This window comes from Urocitellus parryii, chromosome 1, assembly GCF_045843805.1.
Source record: "Urocitellus parryii isolate mUroPar1 chromosome 1, mUroPar1.hap1, whole genome shotgun sequence".
Lineage (NCBI taxonomy): Eukaryota > Metazoa > Chordata > Mammalia > Rodentia > Sciuridae > Urocitellus > Urocitellus parryii.
The window spans coordinates 172769219-172790239 of record NC_135531.1 but is presented as its reverse complement, the minus strand read 5'-3'; the positions used below and the strand labels follow the sequence as shown (position 1 = coordinate 172790239).

The 21021-nt window shown below is 42.8% G+C and overlaps 1 protein-coding gene across 1 annotated transcript in view; it reads left to right on the top strand.

Annotated features, from left to right (window-relative positions):
• Mgat5 (alpha-1,6-mannosylglycoprotein 6-beta-N-acetylglucosaminyltransferase) overlaps window positions 1–21021 on the top strand; it is a 331078-nt gene that overhangs the window by 28641 nt on the left and 281416 nt on the right. The gene's annotated exons all lie outside the window — the stretch shown is intronic.

Genomic DNA, 21021 nt, shown 5'->3' with positions numbered 1-21021 from the left:
GAAATCTGAATCTGAGGCAGTTTGAGATGGATTTTTTTTTGCCAAAACTATACCTCATCTCTTTATTCTCTCTATATAAGTTGAGTATCTCTGGTCTGAAAATTCAAAATGGAAAATTGCTCCAAAATCTGAAACTTCTTGGGTGTCGACATAATGCCATCAGTGAAAATCTCCACAACTGACCTTATGGGACATGTCATAGTCAGAATATACACAGGCTAAAAATATTGTTTAAAATTACCTTCAGGCTATCTATGTGTAGAAGGTGTATATATATAAAGCCTAAATGAATTTTGTTTAGATATGGTCTTCATCCTGAAGATTTTACATTATGCTAGAATGCACATGCAGAATCCAGAAAAATCCAAAGCCTTAAATAATTCTAGTCCCTGGCATTTTAGATAAGGGGCACCTTATCTAAAATGTAAACTTACAGCAATAGCTGTAAACTGTGTTTCCTGTTGCCTTTAGGCCTTCTCAGGCCCATGCTTGGAAAGATTCAAGGTTGGTGTATGTCTGCATTTTGCATAGTTAGGAGGCTAGTCAGACTGTTGTTGAGCAGAGTCTGGCTCACTGCTCCGGTGACACTGTCACCAAATGTACATATTTTAGGTCACTGTTAGTCCTTAGAAACTTCACCAAAGGAAAAGAAAGGATGTGTATGACTTTTCTGTCACTGTGACAAAATTATCTGAGAAAATAGAAAAACAAAAAAAGAGGGAAGCTTTTTCTTGGCTCATGGTTTCCAAGGGTTCAGTCCATGGTCAGTTGGCTTCACTGCCTTTGCGCCTGCAGTGAGGCAGTACCTCCAGGCAAGGAGCAAGTGGGTGGAGTGAAGCCACTCACCTTGTGGCAGCAGAAAGCAATGAAAGAAAGGAAGAGACAGAGGTCCCAATATCACATTCAAGGGCATGCCCCCAGTGATCTAACCTCCTTTTACAAGGCTCCACCTCCTAAAGATTCTACAAGTTCCCAATAGTGCCTCTGGCTGGGGCCCAAGCCTTTAGCATGTGGCTTTAGAGGTTGACATTTAAGATTCAAACCATAACAAGAGGTAAACATAAAGTTAAGGTCTTTTTAATATTTTAAAAATAATGAACTGTTTGATGAAAAAATTGAGGTGCCAAAGACCTAACGATACAGAGAGTGAGCTGTGCCTGCTTCCAAGATTCACACAGATGTGACTGAGATGATCTTCTTTGTTTTAAATATCTGAATAATTTCCTGACTTGAGCAGTATATCAGCAGTGCATTAATAAAATAGGGCAGCACTTTGTCAACCTCAGATGATCAAAAGAGGACCAAAGAAGCTTGTTAAAAAGGTAGATCTCTGCAACCCCATCCTCCAGGCTTGAAGTCCTCATTTTTAACCAATCCCCCAAGTGATTCAATAAACACAACTTAGGAAGCACTGTAACATGGGAATATTGATCCCTTTAAGCCTTTTTTAAGTTGCTGAGGCTCCATCAGGAGACCTTTGATCTTTTTCTTTTCTTTTATTTTTTCCCCCACTATTCAATCTGTATTATAAAATCCCTCTGGACCTTCTTCTCGACTAACAGTTTTGGCCTCTGTACTTTAGGAAGCCTGTCACCAGCAGGACAGATGCATAAGAAATTATATTTCCCTGGGAGGGTTCCTGGTGTCACATGGTGGAAGATGCTGTCTTGTTTAAAAACAAAGAAATAACACCCTCCATTGAACCCAGTGGTCTCCCTGAAGAGGTCAGAGAAGTAATCCAGTGGTGTCTGTTTGTTTCTAGCCTGTGTTGTTATTAATCCTGTTATGAATGATAATGCTTTCCATTTACTGGCTTCCTGTCTCAGAGGAGTTTTCTGTATTGCCTGCTAGACCCTGCTGGGTGATTAAGCTACTCACTCAGCATCTTACAGGCCACTCGAGGACTATTTGCTTATAGCAGATGGCTGTATTTCTTGGAGCCTTCACTGAGTAGTGCGTTAACTGTTGCTTATGGCTCCTGGGGAAGGGAAGGCCCTGTGCTATGGGGGTTGAGGCCCAGAGAGACTAGATCTGTCTTGCCCATCCCATCCCCTTACACCCTTAGAAGCTTCTTGGCCCCTTTGAGTAGGGCAAGGGCATGGCTATACCTCCCTTTGGTTAAGGCTCATTATCCTACAGGGGAAAAAGATGCAGTGACCTACTTCATAAGAGGTATTTAACTTAATATTTTGGTTAAAAAAAAAAAAAAGAGAAAGACAGCAATTTTTACTCAGCAGATTTTATAATTTCAATTTACAATACAGAGATCTGTGGCCTACGAAGGCAGCCAGTGTAGGGGAGGAGAACATGGAAGGAATGGATGGTGAATGGACACCCGCTCCAGAGGAGTTTCATGGGGCACCTTGCCCACTGTTGTGGTATTCGACGATGAAGCCTTTGGAAACTTTGAAATCCAGGTGGCCTTTTCACAACCGTAGTGCCAAGTGGGGACTGTGACTTATTTACAGAAGGAAGCAGTCCTTCCCTGATGTCTGCCCACCCCTGCATTCTATGTTCTCTTCTGGGCCTTGCTGGATGCCACACCTGTCCTGTCCCTGTAGTGACTAGACGTGGAGGTCAGAGGGCACATGAAAGGGTCATCCCAGGGAGGAAGAGGCCCAACCCTAGTTAGACCCATCTCCTGGTAAGGCACAGTGGCCTGTTGATCAGTTGGTGGGTTCTAACTGCCAGCACATGTGCCCATGGCTTGGATTCTTAGGTTCTGTAAGCCTTTATCCTCCCCTTGACATACACACAGGTATGCACACACCCTTTGTGTTGAAAGACAGGTGGACAGGACCACATCCCTCAGACTCAATATGTCACCCAAGGAAATGGATGTATATTAGACCTTTCCAAGAACATTTTACCAAAGAGAGGACTTTTCTGGAAATGTAAGTTTTTCTGACAGATGGCTGCCATCCTCTCTGTAGTGGGCTGGGAGATAATGGAGGTAATTGAGAAGTTCCACATGGTAAATGTCAGCTAGAAGCATCTTGTTGCATCTAAGAATCTGGTCAGTGTTCCCAAGGGTACTGCCGTGGGTGTCTTGGCTACTTATGGCCTTTCCTAGTGAAAATGGCATCCATTTTGTACCAACAACAGACTCTTCTCTCCAGGTGCTGGCGTGGTTATAACGTGGCTCTGGTTGAAGAGGCCAAGTGCTGATATTTCCGTCACAGTTACAGCCCTGTGTTTTGGGTTAGCTCTTCAGGATAAGAACTTTTTTCAGCCATTACTCATATTCTCTGGTAGAAGGTAGGGAGGGTGGGGGTTAGGGTGAGCTCTCCATTTCTACAATCAGGAGTTTCAGACGGTGTTTAGCGGTCCTTGAGATCATCTCCCCTCTCCCTATCATACAGGTATTTCTGTGTGCCCGAGTCTGCTGCCGCCACTCTCGCTGTTTCTTGCCTGGAAGATACAGTGGCCTCAACTTCTGTTTCCTCTTCCCTATCTACACAGCATCTAAAGTGAGCTTTTGAAAAATGCAGACCAGATCATTGTCATTGTAGGCTTCTTCACTCTCCTGCAGAATGAGGAAGGAGCTCAGAACTTGGGCTCTGAATTTGACCTGAGTGAGTTCCAGTCTTTTTCTAACTGGGTAACTTGGGCAGCCTAATTGACTCTGTCCTTATCGATGACATGGAAGGATTATGATAAAGAAAACTACTATATGGGATGTTGTAAAGATAACATTTTTTAAAAAAATGTGGACCACTTAGGATAATGCCTGGCACATAGTAAATGCTGAAAAATATGTTATTGTTTTTTTCCCTCAGTGCTGGAAAATGAACCCAGGGCCTTGAGCATTCTAGATAAGTGGTGTAGCACTGGGCTCCGCCTTCAATTCCTAGTTGTTATATTTATTGTTTAGTATTCTGCCTGCCTAAAATTTAGGAATATACTTATTAAGCTTAGTCTCCAACATAGCATTTTTTTTTTGGCTTTTGCTTTTTTCTAATTTGTTGTTTTTTTAGTTATTCATGACAGTAGAATACACATTGACACATCATACACACAAGGAGTATAACTTCCCATTCTTTCTTTTAATTGTTCTAATACTTATACATGACAGAAAAATGCATTTTAACACATCATAAATAAATGGAGTATAACTTCTCATTCTTCTGGTTGTACATGATGTAAAATCACACCAGTCATATAGTCATATATGAACATAGGGAAGTTATGTTTTATTCATTCTACTGTCTTTCCCATTCCCGTACCTCTCCTTTCCCACAATTCCTCCCACCTCCAAACCTCTGAACCTCCAAGCTTCCCCCCACCCATTATGAGTCAGCTTCCGCCTATCAGAGAGAACATTTGGCCTTTGTTTTTTTTGGGACTGGTCTGTTTCACTTAGCTAGTCTTCAGTTCCATCCATTTACTGGCAAATGCCTTAATTTCGTTTTTCTTTATGGCTGAGTATTGTGTATGTGTACCACATTTTCTTTATCCATTCATCTGTTGAAGGGCACCTAGGTTGGTTCTACAGTTCAGCTATTGAGCTGCTATGAACATTGATGTGGCTGTGTCACTGTAGTATGCTGATTTTAAGTCCTTTGGGTACTTACCGAGGAGTGGGATAATTGTGTCAAATGGTGGTTTTATTCCAAGTTTTCTGAGGACTCTCCATACTGCTTTCCATAGTGGTTGTAGTCCCACCAGCAATGTATAAGTGAACCTTTTTCCCCACATCCTCACCAACATTTATTTTTACTTGTATTCTTGATAATTGCCATTCTGACTAGAGTGAGATGAAATCTCAGTGTAGTGTTGATTTGCATTTCTCAAATTGCTAGAGATGTTGAACATTTTTTTCACATATTTGTTGATCGTTCGTGTTTTTTCTGTGAAATGCCTGTTCAGTTCCTTTGCCTATATATTGATTGGGTTATTTGTTTTTTTTTTTTTTGGTGTTAAGTTTTTTGAGTTCTTTATATATCTCAGAGATAAATGCTCTGAGGTGCAGGTGGCAAAGATTTTCTCTCTCCCATTTTGTGGGTTCTCTGTTCACATTCTTGATTGTTTCCTTTGCTGTGAAGAAACTTTTTAGTTTGATATCATCCCATTTATTGATTCTTGATTTTACTTCTTGTGCTTTCTGAGTCTGGTTGAAGAATTTGGTTCCTAAGCTGACATGATGGAGATTTGGGCCTACTTTTTCTTCTTGTAGGCGCAGGGTCTCTGATCTAAAGCTTAGGTCCTTGATCCACTTAGATTCTAACATAGCATCTTAATCACACCTGTGAGGCCTATATGTCCCAACACCAGAGGCTGTTTCCAGCTTGTTTTGCAACTTCTCCTGCCTCCCTCTGTTTCTTAGCTATTCTGTCTGCTTTCAGCATTTCTGTCCCTGAGGCATCAAGCTCTTTCCTGCTGCAGGGCCTTTGCATAAGCTTTCCCTGGGCTGAGAATGTTGACTTCCTTTTCTCTTTGCCTAGCTAACTCCTGTTCCTCCTTTATATCTCAGGCGAATTCTCCCTTCCCCAGAAAGTCCCCCTCAACTTCAGGGTGAAGCCACCCCTCATCATTCTCCACTATCCTCCTCTCCACATTCTTTTGTTTCACAGTGTGATTGTGTTTTCATTGGTTAAGTTTCCTGGGTTCCAATCTGTTAGCTCCCCTATGCTGTAAGCTCCATGAAGCGTGGCTTGGGGCACAAGAGTTAGCATAAGTCAGGCCTAAGCAGCTTCATGTGTGAGGAATGAATCCCATTCTCCTAGTTGAGCTTGTGTGCTTCCTGCCTGGGTCAATCTTCTCTATACCAAGGAGTGTTTATTTCAGAGACACCATTTCTGAATATATTTCTAGTTCACAGATCATTCACTGGAAAAGGGGGTTCTCCAGTTCTAGCAGGTACCAGAAATACCTGGAGGACTTGTCAATCCACAGCTCTTTGAGTTCAAACACCCCCCACCCCCCCCCACCCCCGCCCCCCCCCCCCCGGGTTCTTGATTCTGAAGACCTGGGTTGGAACATTTTTCAGGTGATTACAATGCTGCTTATCTGGGGATCACTTTGAAAACCACTGGTTGAGAGAGCAGAACAATTACTCTCAGATGCCTGATGCCTGTTGCCGGCCACTGACCCCCTCCTGTAATGCTAACAAGAAATAAAAGGCTAGAGAAAAGCGAGGCATTGGCTTGGTGTGGGCCCTCCACGTGAGCTGGCTCTGTGCCGTCCTTATGGACCCCAGGGTGGAGAAACCTCTTCTTCCCACTTCTTAGTTGCTCAGGTGGTAAAATTGTTGGGTAGAAAGGATTGAACTGCAGGATCCCCCGGGAGGATACTGTTTTAATGGAGCTCCTTATAACTGGGAGGTAAAACCCAAAGCAAGAATTGTGCAGCCGTCAAGGATGACTTCTTCCTCTAGAAATGCCCCTCTCCAAAGACTCTTTTGTTAGTGCTCTATGTCCCTCTTCACAGCCTGAGAGCCACACAAGAGATTTTAGGCTTACTAGTAGTGACCCTAGAGCAGGTTGTTTCTAGGGGGACAGCCCCCTCCCTTCTGTCGGCCACCACCGTAGTCTTCACCTGTGGGGCTTTTCTTGGGCTCCACGGGGCTCCTCATCCTGGCTGTGCTGTGCAGGGAGGTGGTATGGCTGCAGCGCAACTGACTTTGGAATGAGACGCATCCAGGTTTAATGTTGTGCCTGGCACCGTGCCATCAGGTAAGTAGCTTTTTGCAGGTTTCCTTGTTCTATAAAATGGAAATGATGACATCTAGGGAGGCTTACTCTGTAGGGGTTAAGCAGAACCTCCAGATATAGAGGAATCAAGTTCAGGTTCAAGTCCTGCTAGTCATTACTGTTTGACTGGGAGCACGTAGTTGAATCATTAAGCTTTAGCATCCGCCTTTGTCTTGTGGGTGTTCAAATGGCACCTACCTCATAGGGTACTCGGGAGATGATTGATAGACCTGTGAAAACTGGCAGAATCCAAACAAAGTCTGCAGTTAATTTCTTGGTTTCCATCATGGTTATATAAGACATTACAATCAGGAAAGACCATTTTCCCACCTAGTGTCCTATAAAAAGGTCCTAGGGTTCCTCCTTCCTCCCTTTCCCTCACCTCGTTTCTCTTGCCTGCTAAATGAATCTCTGGAGGCGGGAATGTTAAATCACTGGAAGCATGACAAGGTTGCTTAGACAAAAAAAGGTGGCTGGTTCTTTGTACCAGCTCACAAAGTTAGACAGTCACGTTCCTTCTAATAGCAGGTGAACAGCAAACATTTGTAGAGGGCTTTGGAGTTTTTACAGAGCACATTTACATGATCTAATTTAACTGCATAATGAACCAGTTAGTTCTGCTACTGATAAGACACCGCCAGGATGGTGGGGGCAGGATAAGGACTCGAATGGAGCACTTTTATAGCTCTTCGCCTCACCTCACTGTGTCCCTAGATGATTGTTTTGTTTGTAGGATGTGTTAGGGTTTAGATATAAGGTGCCCCCCAAAAGCTCATGTGAGAGACAATGCAAGAAAGTTTAGAGGTGAAGTGATTGGGTTATGAGAGCCTTAACCCAATCAGTGCTTAGTCCCCTGATAGGGATTAACTGGGTGGTAAGTGTAGGTGGACAGTGTGGCTGGAGGAGGTGGGTTTCTGGAGTGTGTGTGTGGGTGCCTTTGGGGATTATATGTTTTGTCCCAAGTGAGCAGGGCTTAGTCTCTCTCTGATTGCCAAATCTTGAGCTGCTTCCCTCTGCCACACACTTCTGCTATGATATCCTGCCTCACCTCAGCCCAGAGGAGTGGAGTTGGCCATCTATGGACTGAGACCTCTGAAACTCTGAGCTCCAAATAAACTTTTCCTCCTCTGAAATTGTTCTTGTCAGGTCTTTTGGTCACAGTGGTGAAAAAAACTGACTAAAACAGGGTAGCATATCTTTTTAAAAGCTCCTTAAGGGATTCTAACATCCTTCTTCCCACTCTGCCCTTCAAAATGACTGCTCCAGAGAAGTGTTGGTTTCATGGTTCCCAAATTGATTTAGAGAAAATGCAGATGCCCGAGCCACATGCTGCCAGTCCCCCCGCCCCTAAGGGAGTGGATTTCCACCAAATAAATCAATAAACACATTTGCTTGACTAGCATGGCAAAGGGGTAAAGGGAAACCTCAGTTTCCATGCCTGTGAAATGCAGCCCAGCTTGCTCAAGCCAGGTGTGTGGGATGGTGAGGAGGCTGGGTGCTGGTGCTGGGTAGGTTGAGGGGCGGGAAGGATGGAACCCCAGCCTTGGGTAGACACAGCTGTGCCTCCTCATCTCCCCCAGCATCCAAGGCTCCAGAGAGCATTTTAACCCCTGGAGTGATTAGCAGAAGGACAGGTGGTAAAGAGGCTAGCTAGTGCAGCTGCAGTTTGACTGTAGTCAGGGTTTGTTCCTGGGTTCCCCACCAATCAGCCGTGACTTTGAGCAGGTTACTTTAACACCTTGCATGCTTTAGTTCCTTCACTGCAAATGGGGTGAATAGAGGTCCTGAAAGAGGTTTGGTAAGTCTCATAGACACCAGGGGCTGGTTGGTGAGCATTCAGTAATAATGCACAATGCTGCTCTGCTGTGATCCTTAGTGTCATATGATGCTGCCGGTGAACTTCAGGCTAGGAGCTTGCAGAGGATCTGAACTGACTTAATAGTTTTAGCAAAGAACATCTGCAAGCCCCGAGGCAGGCTTTGGCTGGGAAGGAATATGGGACAGCTGGAAGGTGGTGGCAGTTGGTGAGGAAACTTGGAGCTGCATGCAGGGTTGGGATGGTCAGTGGGTTCCCAGTGAGTTTTCTAGACCCTGGTGAAGGATGGATTCTAACAAGCTTTCTTCACCTTGTTCCTGGCCCTGAGTGAGGCTGGGCTTAGGTCCTGTCTGCTTGGCCAGAGCCTTCCCAGTGCCTTGCCTGGATTGCTGGGGCCCCCCTGGGCTAGGCTGGGCTGGGCTGGGGAGCTGTGGGAAGGAAGTGAAGTCATTTTTTGGCTTTGTGTATTCAGACTGTGGCCTAGAAGATGCATTTTTCTGGTGGGAACTTTGTTACCTGGTAACTCATTTAACTTCTGAATGCTGGCCTCCTGCCCTCCAGCCTCCCCTTGCAATGAAAGACCTGAGCCAGGGAGGCCCCCCTGGGCCCCTGGACTCTAGCATGGTCCAGGCGGAAGCCTGGGGCCCTTGGGCAGTGGGGAGTAGCATCCTCATGTCTCCCTTCTGGTCTAACTTCCCTTCAGAATTTTCAAAAACTTGCAAATTGGTCTGAAAGAGTAGGATTTATTTTTCTTCCTAGTGTGAGCGTGATCTGGCTGGGGCTGCTTTTCATGGAATGGTCACATTTCATCTCCTTGTTCTGAGTAGTGTTTCATGCTTTGGGTTCTTTGTTAGTATTATTTGAATCGTAGATTTTTAAGGAAACAATATTGTGAGGCATGTTGGGGCATGTTTGTGACCCCAGGAACTCGGAGGCTGAGGCAGGAGAATGGTAAGTTCAAGGCAACTTCCGTGACTTAGTGAGATGCTGTCTTGAAATAAAATTAAAAGGGGCAGGGAAGAAGCTCAGTAATAGAGTTCTCACCTAGCATGCATGAGTCCCTGGATTTGATTCCCGGTGCTACACACACACACACACACACACACACACACACACACACACAATCAAAAGAAAACAACCTAGTAGTACCAGTGTATCCTCCTTTCAGGAAATATCTCACTAGTACCAAGTGTAAAATATGTGTAGTGTTATTTGGAGTTTGGTGAGATGGTAACAGTGAGAATGGGTCTCCCCACAGCTTTTGATGTAATTTTCTTTCACTCAGATTTAAGACCTTCCCCTGTCAGCCAGGGGAATTGTCAGCTAAAATCTTTTGGGGACTTGCCTTAAGAATTTGACTGGAAACAGGTAATAGGGACATAAGCAGGTAGAGTGAGGTAGCATTTCTAGTTGTTAGGGAATCACATGATTTAAAATCATATTTAAATCAATGTCACTAATTGAGTTGCTTACTGTGTACTGGAAACTTTCTATATTTCCCTATTTAATCCTTAGACTAATCCTTTAAGATTATTTCCCTTTATAGTTGAAGATACTGTTATATGTCACATAATGACCTTAAAGTCAAGTCAACAGTGGTCTGAATAATACCTTCATAGTTCTATAAGATTATACCACTTGCCAGGCACTTGCAATAGCAACACCTGTAATAACAACTCTCCAGGAAGCTAAGGCAGGAGGATCACAAATTCAAGGCCAGTCTGGCAACCTCACAAGAACCTATCTCCAAAAAAAAAATATAAATAAATAAATAAATAAAAAGGCCTTATGATTGTTTCTTACTAGCTTGGTCATAGAGTGTACCTGGGCTGCATCCCCAGTACCCGGAGGAAAAAGAGACTATATGTCACCTGGTAATGTCTCAGCCATCTCAGTTCATGTTAGTACACACTGTGATGTTCACACAATGATGAAATAGCCTGACGGCACCTTTCTCAGAATGTATCCCTGTCATTAAGTGACACACAATGTACTGAAGCTGGGTGGTTGAATATTTCCCCTAGGTCCCTCAACCAGGATTTTAGCTGAGTTGGAATTTGAACATTGGTCTCAATCAAACATGATTTCTTTGCTGCATTATTGTGCCCTTAAGGAGACTTAATGGGAGATCAGGAGGAGGAGAGCAACATTCATTGAATGCTTGGTGGGTGGGAAGTACCCTGTTAAGTGCTTTACCATTATCTCCTCCACCCTTCGACCTTGTGGAGAAGGTACTAATAATGATATTACCGCTGTTGGATGGAGAATGAAACCAAGGTTTAGATGTTAAGTGCCTCGCAAACTGTGTATTGAAGAGGGCTGGCCTTAGTGGTCCAAGTATCTACTGTTAGAATAATGAATGTAGAAGCATGAATAGAAGCTATAGTTTCAATGGATTGTCAAATATTTGTGGAGCGTGGATTTTGTGTAAGATTATGCCTGAAATACTCTTCAGAAATACTGAGAAGTGTAAGACATGCCCTGCTCTTGGGGAACTGACAGTCTGGTTATGGGAGTTACTACACCCAAAAGGGAAAGTTTGGGTCCCTGCAGGGTAGAGAGATGTGTTGTGATAGAGAAAATAATATGGCAGTGGTAAGAGAGAGTCTACCTTAAGTCTAGGTACTTAAGCAAAGTAGCCCTTCCTGATTGAGGAAGACCACATTTGACCTTTGAGATGGGTAGTGTCTATAAGGCACCTTATTGATGTGGAAAGGGCCAGCTGGCCAGTGGTTTTATCTAGCAGGTGTTGAGTGGACTGTTGGGTGGGGTGGGGCTGAGGCTGGGAAAAGGCCCACCTGGATAGAAAACTGTTATGAGCTCCTGGGTAGGAAATGGTTAAGGCAGGAACCCTTAGTTATGCAGTTGGCTGTAGTCCTTAAGCAAAGGTGAGCAATGCTGAGGAGAGAGGCAGGAGTCACTGATGTGATTGAGTTGACTGTTGACAAAGAGGAGATGGGGGCATTTCTCCAGTGTTAGAGGACTCTAGGAGGAGCATTTAGCCCCTTTTCCCCCACACTACAATGGATTAATTGATTTGAATTTATTAGAAAAATTTCCAGCTTGGTTTCTTGTCCTCGTTCCCCAAAGGTTCCATTCATTGTCTTAGTGAGAGGCCCAGGTCTGACCTTTGTTTGACTTTTAGTCTGGGTTAACGTGAAGATAACCTGAAGGAGTTGGCATGCTGGCGCTTAGGGCCACAATTTCAGAGACCTGTATTGGCAGCCATGAGAGTGGTTTTTGGTCGGGGAGGTCAGTCCTACTGGACTACACACAGACAGCAGGAGGATGGTGGGAAGGGTAAAGCGATGGAAAACCATCGGGGAGAGAAGTGAATGCCAAGTGTAGAAAACTTGTAGGTCATAACAGTGAAAGGTGGGTTTAGTGACCTTGCCTCTCTATAGCTGTGGCTGACTCCAGCTGATCTAGTCCAACAGGAACTCAACACTATTTTAGGATCCTTTCTCAAATTGAAGCTATCTCCAGAGTTTTTTAGGTTTTTAATTTGTAGAAATATTTTATCACAACGCTTTTAAATTTTGTTTTATTTTTAGTTGATAATAATCGTATACAATGTGAGTTTTGATACATGTTTTTACTGTGGCCTGGAAGTCTATTAAATAATTCTTTCCACATAGCCTGCTGTCAGATCATCATCAACAAAAGCTGGTCTCTTGTTCCAACTTAAGTGAATCAATTTAGAGAGTGAGTGGGAAGAAATAGTGACTTGAGGGTTGTTCTCCCACATTGCTCTCTGTAACAATTAGAAACAAGAGACCAAATTTAGGGACCTTGTCTTTCTGAGGCTGTCCAAAGACTAACTTCTCACCTGGAAAGTGTGCCTCAGGGATGCACCTGCATGGGTGGTCATGCGTGTCTGTGGTTTGTGCTTTCCGTCTCCAGAGGCAGTTGCACGGGTTGCATTCTTCCCGATCAGAAGGACTTCGGAAGGGTTTTCATTGTCTCTCAGTTCTGATGCTTTCTGTTCTATGAAGTCAGTTTACTTGCTTTATTGATAAGTTTGTCAAATGACCTAACTGCTCAAGGAATGCTGTTCCTTGAAGGATACAACCTGAAGGCACACGGGCATGGCCGCCATTAACCTGATGAGGCCCTTAATTAGTTTTGTGGTGCAGATAATCTGTCCTTCAAGATATTGGTAAAGACATAAGATGAGGAGATGTAGTCCTGAAATATCTCTAAACTAACACTATCTAGCAGAACTTTCCATGATGACTGGGAATTTTTTCTAACTTCACTATCCAGAATGGTAGCTGCTGGTCCCATGTGGCCATTGAGCTCTTGAAATGTAGCTAATGCATCTGAGACATGAAATTTTAAATTTTCTTTAATTTTAAGTAGCCATTTGGTAAGTGGCTCCCATGTTGGATACAACTGCTATAGCTGATGGCCAGAGGTAACCAATTATTGCATATAGCAGTAGGAGTTGGATATAGATCCTGGTTGGTCAGGATTGTTTCTGTGAAGTGTTTGAAGACATAGGATATCTAATGGACACTGAATGATGTAATAGAAAAACTGGGCATGATGGTGCAGATATGTAATCCTACTTATGCAGGAGGCTGAGACAGGAAGGTCACAAGTTCCCTTGCACATAGCAGATTCTCACTGTGGGCATTATCATGTATAGGATTTCCATGCATATGAAAATTATCACTGTGGGGCCAGACTGGATTCTTACTCCTTTTCTTCCTATGTGCTGATGAGGGCAACGTGTCTCTTCCTATGTATTGGACTAGGAGTCCTGAGATCATCATTAGGAGAGTCAATATAAGACAAGGAGAAGAGTGTGGAGAGGCTGAGTGATTTGCAGAGGGACCCTTGGAAACTGGGAATTGTAGCATGATGAATAAATCCAGGTCTTTAGTCAATGTTAAGGGCATAAGTTTATGGTGCGTAGTGTAATCTTCAGAATTCCACTTCTATTCGCCTCCCTTCTCAAAAGAGTATTAACCAGAGTTTACAGTTTAAACACTCTGTTTCTGGGCATTAATATTTACATGGCACTTTGGACACTTCTTAGAGCTGATTCCATTATCGTTTCCTTATCTGGGCTCTCTATTTACTTGGAACACTTGAGGTTGATTTAGTATCTTACAAGAACTGAGCATTGTCTCCCAGACATCATTAATCTCTCCTTTCTTGTCCAGCCTACGTGTGAAATTAATCACAAAGGAAAGGAAATTAATAACATGTCGGTGTTCACAATTCATCAGGAGACCTCACAGCAGGTATGAAATTACCTCCTCTGAATTTATATACACCTCAACAAATTAAAGGTAGAGAAAAAGTTTTATTTATTGTTTAGGAAATGCCCCTTTAAGTTTCTGCTTCAATAATTACTTAAATTAGATGATGGGTGGTGTCTGGGAAGATGATATAATATTGCGAGGTCACCTTAGTACCCATAGAAAATGTTAAATCAACATTTTTTCCCCCTTCATGCATATTTCTCTTAGATAAATGAGAAAGCCACATAGTGGATGCATACTTCTCATCAATTGAAAAAGGTTTTCCCAAAGACATGCAGTTTTGATCTCTCTTTAAAATAAACTAAATTGGATCCCAGGTTCTGTTTCCTGGTTATGACATGTGGTAAGATTGGTTTCAAAGGATACATTATGATGAACACATTACGGAAAAGAATGGAGTATTAGAATTATAACTCTTTATTACAGCTTTTACTGAGGGCAATAAAGGACAAGTTTTTGTTCCTAAAGTGTTCCTGTAATTACATCAGAAATAACAGGCAGCACTCACCTTCCATTAGGGGTGTGAGAGAAGGATCCTTACTATTTAAGCGATCACAGAAGGTGCTGAATGAATCATCCTCGGTCTCATAATGAGGAATTAAAAATAGAAACAGTTGACATCATCCTATTGCAAGTTTGTAAGGAGCAGGAAAATGCCAGATAGTTTAAGGAGAAGAGCTATCTGAATTAATAGTCTAGCCCACCGGTTCTCAGACTTCAGTCTGTTTCCAAATCACTGGCTGCTGGGCTTCCTCAAACATGCTTTATCTGGGGACTGTTTGAAGGAGAACAGGGTGTTGTAGTTTCTTAGCCACTAGATCACCATCCTTGTCACACCTGCCTGACAAAGTAGCTATGGCAAAGTCAAAGTATAACCATCTGGCCCCACCTGCTGCTTGGTTCCAGGCTGTGCACTGGATCTAGAACTGCCATTTTATTAATTTATTACTCTAATAATTTATTACTGTCTTAGAGGAACTGCGGCCACAAACATAATAACAGCTAGTGTTTGTGGGAGACACAAGAAAATAGGCTTGGAGGGTCCCTTGGTTGCTATCACATGGTTTGTGGATTTAGAGTTCTGTTTTTGAGCCCAGGCCATCTGAGCAAGTTGTGGCAGATTTTTACATCTTAGAAAACTTTCCATGGAGACTTCATTTCAAAGCAGGGCCACAGGTATATGGCCCTGCTTTGAAATGGAGAGATGCCACAAAGTGACAGAGTGTAAGAAAACCAAACTTATTTAAGGTTACTATTGTATAAGTTCTGGTGTCAAGGACTACTCTAGTTCTGTTATTAGTTAAAATGTAACTAGGTGGGATTTAACGGTTCTGGCCAACTTAAGATGGAGCCAGGTCATTCCCTACATGACTACCTGATGCTTGAAAAGGAAGGATAAGGCTTGGTCGTAGTTTGTTTCTAGTGCATACCACCTGGAGGTCTTATTACTTGAAGTGTTCTCTCTGGGGATGCAGGTGTTTTGGGTAGAACTATAGACTCCCTTTACCACTTAAAGGAGTAAAGGTACAAGGCTTCTTTAGCGTCCCCCCCTCTTTTTCTACCCCCATCCTTACTTTCTTTTTTCTTTCCTTCCTCCCCTTCAGTTTTTTGGGGATTGCACATAGGGATGCTCTATGACAGAGCTTCATTCCCAGCCCTTTTAAAGAAAAGTTGTGTGTATATTTTTTGTTTGTTTGTTTGTTTGTTTTTAATTTTGAGGCAGGGTCTGGCTAAGTTGCCCAGATTGGCTTAGAACTTGTGAACCTCTTGCCTCAGCCTCCCGAATAGCTGGGATTACAAGTATGTACCACTCCAGTGCATCTGCCTGGTATTTGCAATTAGCCACCTTACCTAGGCATGGGAAAGAAGGAGAATGCCTATTTTGTGTTGCATTGGTCCATGGTGGGTTTTGGCATTCATAGCTCTGAGATTTTGTATTTGGAGAGACATGGTCCATGGGGAATAATAAAAAGAAAAGTGTGGGTATAAAAATTGTGAAGGAGTTGTGCAAGGGAATGCCTATAATCCCAGCAGCTCAGGAGGCTGAGACAGGAGCATCACGAGTTCAAAGCCAATCTCGGCAATGGTGAGGCACTCGGTGAGACTCTGTTAAATAAAATACAAAATAGGGCTGGGGATATGGCTCAGTAGTTGAGTGCTCCTGAGTTCAATCCTTGGTAACCTCCTGCACAAATTTGAGAAGGGATCAACCTGAGGTTTCACAGCTGAAAGGCATGAGGGGATGGGAAGGTCTATGGCCCAGAAGTCTGGAATCACCTGCTTATCATCCTGTGCTTCAGATCCTGAATGGGTTGTAAAAGCAGGCTTTGCATAATCATCTGTTTGCTATGGCTTACTTTTAGAAATGCTCTGGATGTGGGGGTAGGGAGGAAGATAGGAAACTCAAATGCAGGTTTCTAAAGGATGATGTCGTAAGGTGCAGAGCTTATCAACTAGGTTATTTTGTTTGTAGGCCTTCTATAATGTCTTTTATCCAAAATATGAAATGAAAGGGGTAAATGTTGAAAATGAGATGACAGTTTTTTTCTTGGCTACTCTGTCACTGTCTTCTGTGATGGCTGCTTTATTAATCTTTCAAGATTGAATTGTACTCTAACGACCTCTATCTACGAATGCTTTCACAGTTTAGGTATAATTAAGAAAGGGAGAAAAACCAAAGCATAAGCCCAAGAAGAAATTGAGGGAGTCTATTATTTATTCCCCCCCAAAAGATACTTTTGGGTACAGTCTGTATGAAAGCTATGGGGCTGTACTATTTTGAAATTTAGGAAGGAGAAAGGACCTCTTTAACATTTTTTTAAAACTATAGATATAGGTAGAAGTGACTATAAATTTTCATTAATGTTATATACTTGGCTTTGCAGGAAATGATATTTAAGATTACTTGACCGTTAAAGCTTTGCTAAGGCTAGAAGTAAATGGCTTTTTGGTTTTTCTGTGACCATGAATTTTACAAATAAGTAGTAGAGATTCAGAGGTGATGCATTAGTTCCCGTGTGACATTGGAAGCAGCTTGTCTGATTCTTAAGGTAAAATTAAGGTTGAGTCCTTAATTATGTGGCTATCAATAGAGAAAAATAATCCATATTTGAAAGCACTGAGATAATTGAACATTTTTTTTGAATCTGATAGTCTTACTGTTATGATTCATGTCACCTACTGTCCAGGGGAACTTGATCCCAGTATTCACAAGGAAAATTGTTGTCTAATATATCGAATATTTATGAGAACATAATAGCAGAAAGTACATTGATGTTATTTAGTCCCGAGGCCCATACATATTGATTTCATTAGCTTACGTCACCACTTCTGAATGAGGTATTTTTTGATGATGACAAAGATGCTGAGGATTATTTTCTAGAAATCTTGATTATTGGAGTGATTTGAGTTAGTAACTTTTTCTGTACTATAATAATCCATTTTCAAAACCCATTCCTTCATCTCAAAGCTATCCCAGCCATAAGCCAGTATAAGAAAGAGGCTATACACTCACCAGCATTGATTCAGTTCCTTTCAACCTTATTCTTCAGTTAGTTTATTGAGCCCAGACTTTGCTGGAGATGGTGAAATGACTTCAGGGTCAGCCTGTACTCCCAGCCCCAACACACAAATCTCTTGTATTGCTCAGAGTTGGTTGACACAGATGTTAATACTGTGAATGTCATTACATGCCACAGACAATAAAAAAGAAGGAAGTGGCTTTATTCAGATTAAATATAACCAGACTTTTGCAGAAGAAATTTGTACAGCATGTTACTCCTTACAAAGAAGGTAGACCAGTTTTTTGGTTAGTTTTAGAATGCTTTTCATCTTGAAGATGGCTCTCTGCAGTATGGTCTTTATATTTTCCCCTTCTTCTCAAGGGCTTTATAACATGTGTCTGTTAGGGAACATGTTTCCTTCCTTTCCTTATCCCCCACCATTTTTTGTTATATAAGAGTTTGCAAAGGGAACATGTTAGTCAAATCAGAAGCACATAGTGGATATATTTCTAAAATGGTTCTTTATTACTTCTTTTTGGTTTTGTTTTTCAAGGTGAAGCAGTGGCAAGTAATTTGTTATATTTTAATGAAGAGGCTTGTAATTGGATTGGCTCTATCTTCTATTGCAAACTCTATAATTTTTTTTGTAATAGTGCTACCCGTTTTAAAAATTGTGTCAACAAGTATAATTGGAAGTGTGTACAGGTATTAATGTAGTCTAGTCCAGAAAGCAAAGAGATTTGGTAAGAGATTTGGTTTAGTGCCTCTTGAGACTTGGAACAGAGAGTAGTTTTGTACAGATGTTTTCACCCTTGCCAAATGTAGCCTTACTCCTACAAACTAATAATGGGTGAATTTGGATCTTAACAGGCAAGATAATATTTTAAACAAGTGTCACTGGGTGTTAAATTGATAAGGGTCCCCTACTAGCTGTCTTTAGATGTGTTTTGTGGGGGAGACTATCTGCCTTTTAGGCAGTCCGTTTCCAAAAGGTGAAAAGCAGCATTGAGACAAGCCCTTTTTCAGCCTGTTTGCAGTGGATCATGTCCTTTAAGGACTTTTTTAAAGTCCTTCTGGTTTCAGAAGTGATTTCTTTTCTAAAGTGGACATCAGAGAAGAATCCATTATGTCATGTAAGTATTCAGCCCTGTCTTAGGACAGAGTTCAGGATATGTGCCCTTGGAAAAAGGAGGACCAAGAAGTCAAGGAGCTATGAAAAAAAGACACTTTGGTCCTAGGTTACTGGCTTTCTCAGTGCCATCTGTGGTTCCGAGGGGACTTTTCTGGCTATCTGGTGAAGGGAGTAGGGCGAAATTGATCTTTCAAGTTAAAGTGACAAAAGTATTTTATCTGTATAGAATTAGCAAAGTGACTGGAGCAGAAGGCTATTTATTACTTCAATCATTATCAAATGCAAATTTATTGTTTTGTTATGGCTATTTACCTTTATGAAGGACAGGGCAGCCCAACCCAGGCCTGGCACACCCAGGGTCATGATGTGAATGTAAGTCAAGCCCCTGAACTGGAAAGTGTGTAAAGATTGCACAATTGCTACACTCTGGCTATTATTGAAGAACCATTGCTCTAGGAGTACATTTTCTGTTTCCAATTATGAACATATTTCATGAAGGAAGCAATTTCCTAAGTACTTCCTTATTTCAACTGTCTGGATTGGCTGTAGCTCTTGAAACCACTGCCGAGATTCCCCTTGAGTTACCTTGGTAAACCTGGAGCAACACATTTCTCATGCTGATAGGATTTGGGTGTCAAGGTTATGGAACCAACGCAATGAAATATTAAATATTTCTAATTCTTGTTCCTTTTATGTATGTGGGTCTTTGAAGACTCTTTATCACTAACCACATCATAGGAGAACAGAATGCCCCAGCAAACCACAAGCAGATGAATATCTTGATGTGAATAAAAGCATTAATGTTAAGAGTAAAAATTATGCAGCCATGTGACTTTTATCTGTGGCTTCTCTAGCTGTCACCTTCAGAGTTTGTCCTTCTGAGAGAAACAGGAATTGTCTCCTTTGGAAACTTAAAGGGATTTCCAATCTCTCAGTGTGTGGGATTTTTGTCTAACATAAATGTGTTTAATCCTTTCTTCCCTGTCCCCATGGGCATACCCCACACCCTGCTTCCTGGGAATGTGACTTTATTTCAGACACTGGATAACTGAATGGTACCTTCAGGGCTGTGTTCCCCCGGAGCCTGGCTCAGCACTTGCTGGAGGGCATCTGTTCCCTGCTCTCCTGTGGTTTGTCAGGTGGGGCAACTGGGCAATCAGGCTGGTCCAGGGGGCTGGAGCTGGCTCTCTGGTGCTGGCTATTCAGTTTCCGTGGCTTGGGGAAAGATGAGTATCTTTGTGTTTACTGTGCTGCAATTTTTTTCTCTCTTGCTCTAGGCTCTGCACTGTGTGGGTTTGACAGCCTTCATGGATCAGGCAGACGTGTTGGCGTGTGTGGGACTCCTGGCCTGTATCTTTCTGCTACCAAATATGTTGTCACTTTTCCCCTTCAGCATGCCATACCTAGCTTCCTTTGGAGTGGGGGGGGGGCTCTTGGCTCCCTTGGGAATGACTACCGAAAGAGCAGCTGTCTGTCAGCCTCCCCCAGAGCCTTTGGGTTGGGCTGTTGTCTGCCTGTTGTTGGAAGAGTTCCCGAAGTAGCAAACTTCACTATCACTGACATTTATAACTTGAAAGCCACATCACAGATGACTTTATATTTCTTAGCATCGTGAAGTAGCCTTCAGCAGATAAAGCATGTGGTCTATACACATGGAGGCAATCCCTACCCCAAGTGGGAGAACAGTTGGGCCTTCCTGAAGGTGAAGAACTGGCCTCACCATTTCCCTCCACCATTTTAAATGATAGTGTCTCTTCTGACTTAATGTGCTAGTCAGCTTTCCATCACTGTGACAGATATCTAAGACAAAAGTTAACCTCTGAAGAGAAAAGGTTTATTTTGGCTCACAGTTTTGGAGGTTCCATGATTGGCCCTGTTGCTTTTGAGACGGCGGCATGGCAGCACGCCATGGCAGAAGAACATGGTAGAGAAGCCCCATTCATCTCATGGCCACTACACCAAAAGAGAGGAAGAGGAAAGGGCGAGGTCCTCCTTTCGCTTCAAGGACACACCCCAGTGTCCTGAATACCTCTCACTGGACCCTGCCACATAGAGGTTTGTTATGATTCGGTTATTAAGTGTCCCACGAAAGCTTAATTAATGCAGGAAGATTCAGAGGAGACAGAATTAGATTATGAGAGCTATAAGTTAATCCGTTCATGCTTTGAATGGCCTAACTGGGTGGTAACTGTAAGGCAGGTAGGATGTGACGAGTGGAAGTGAGTCACAGGGCACATGCCCCGGTAGGGTTATCTTCCCTGAAGCCTGTGTGACTCTTTCTCTGCTTCCCAGGTACCGTGAGGTGATCAGTGTTTCATCCCTTCTGCCATGATGTTCTGTCTCACCTCAGGCCCAGAGCACTGGAATCGCTGACCATGGGCTGAAACTCTGAAACCATGAGCCAAAATCAACTTTTCCTCCTCTAAGTTCTTGTTGGGGACTTTGGTCACAGTGATGAAAAGCTGGCTCACACCAGGTCCTACCACCTCCCAGTCATGCCATGGGCTAGGACCAAGCCCTCAACACATGGGCCTTTAGGGGACATCCCAGATCTAGACTATAGAGGTAGGAAGAAGCTGTCCTGGCTTAATGCCTCCATGTATGT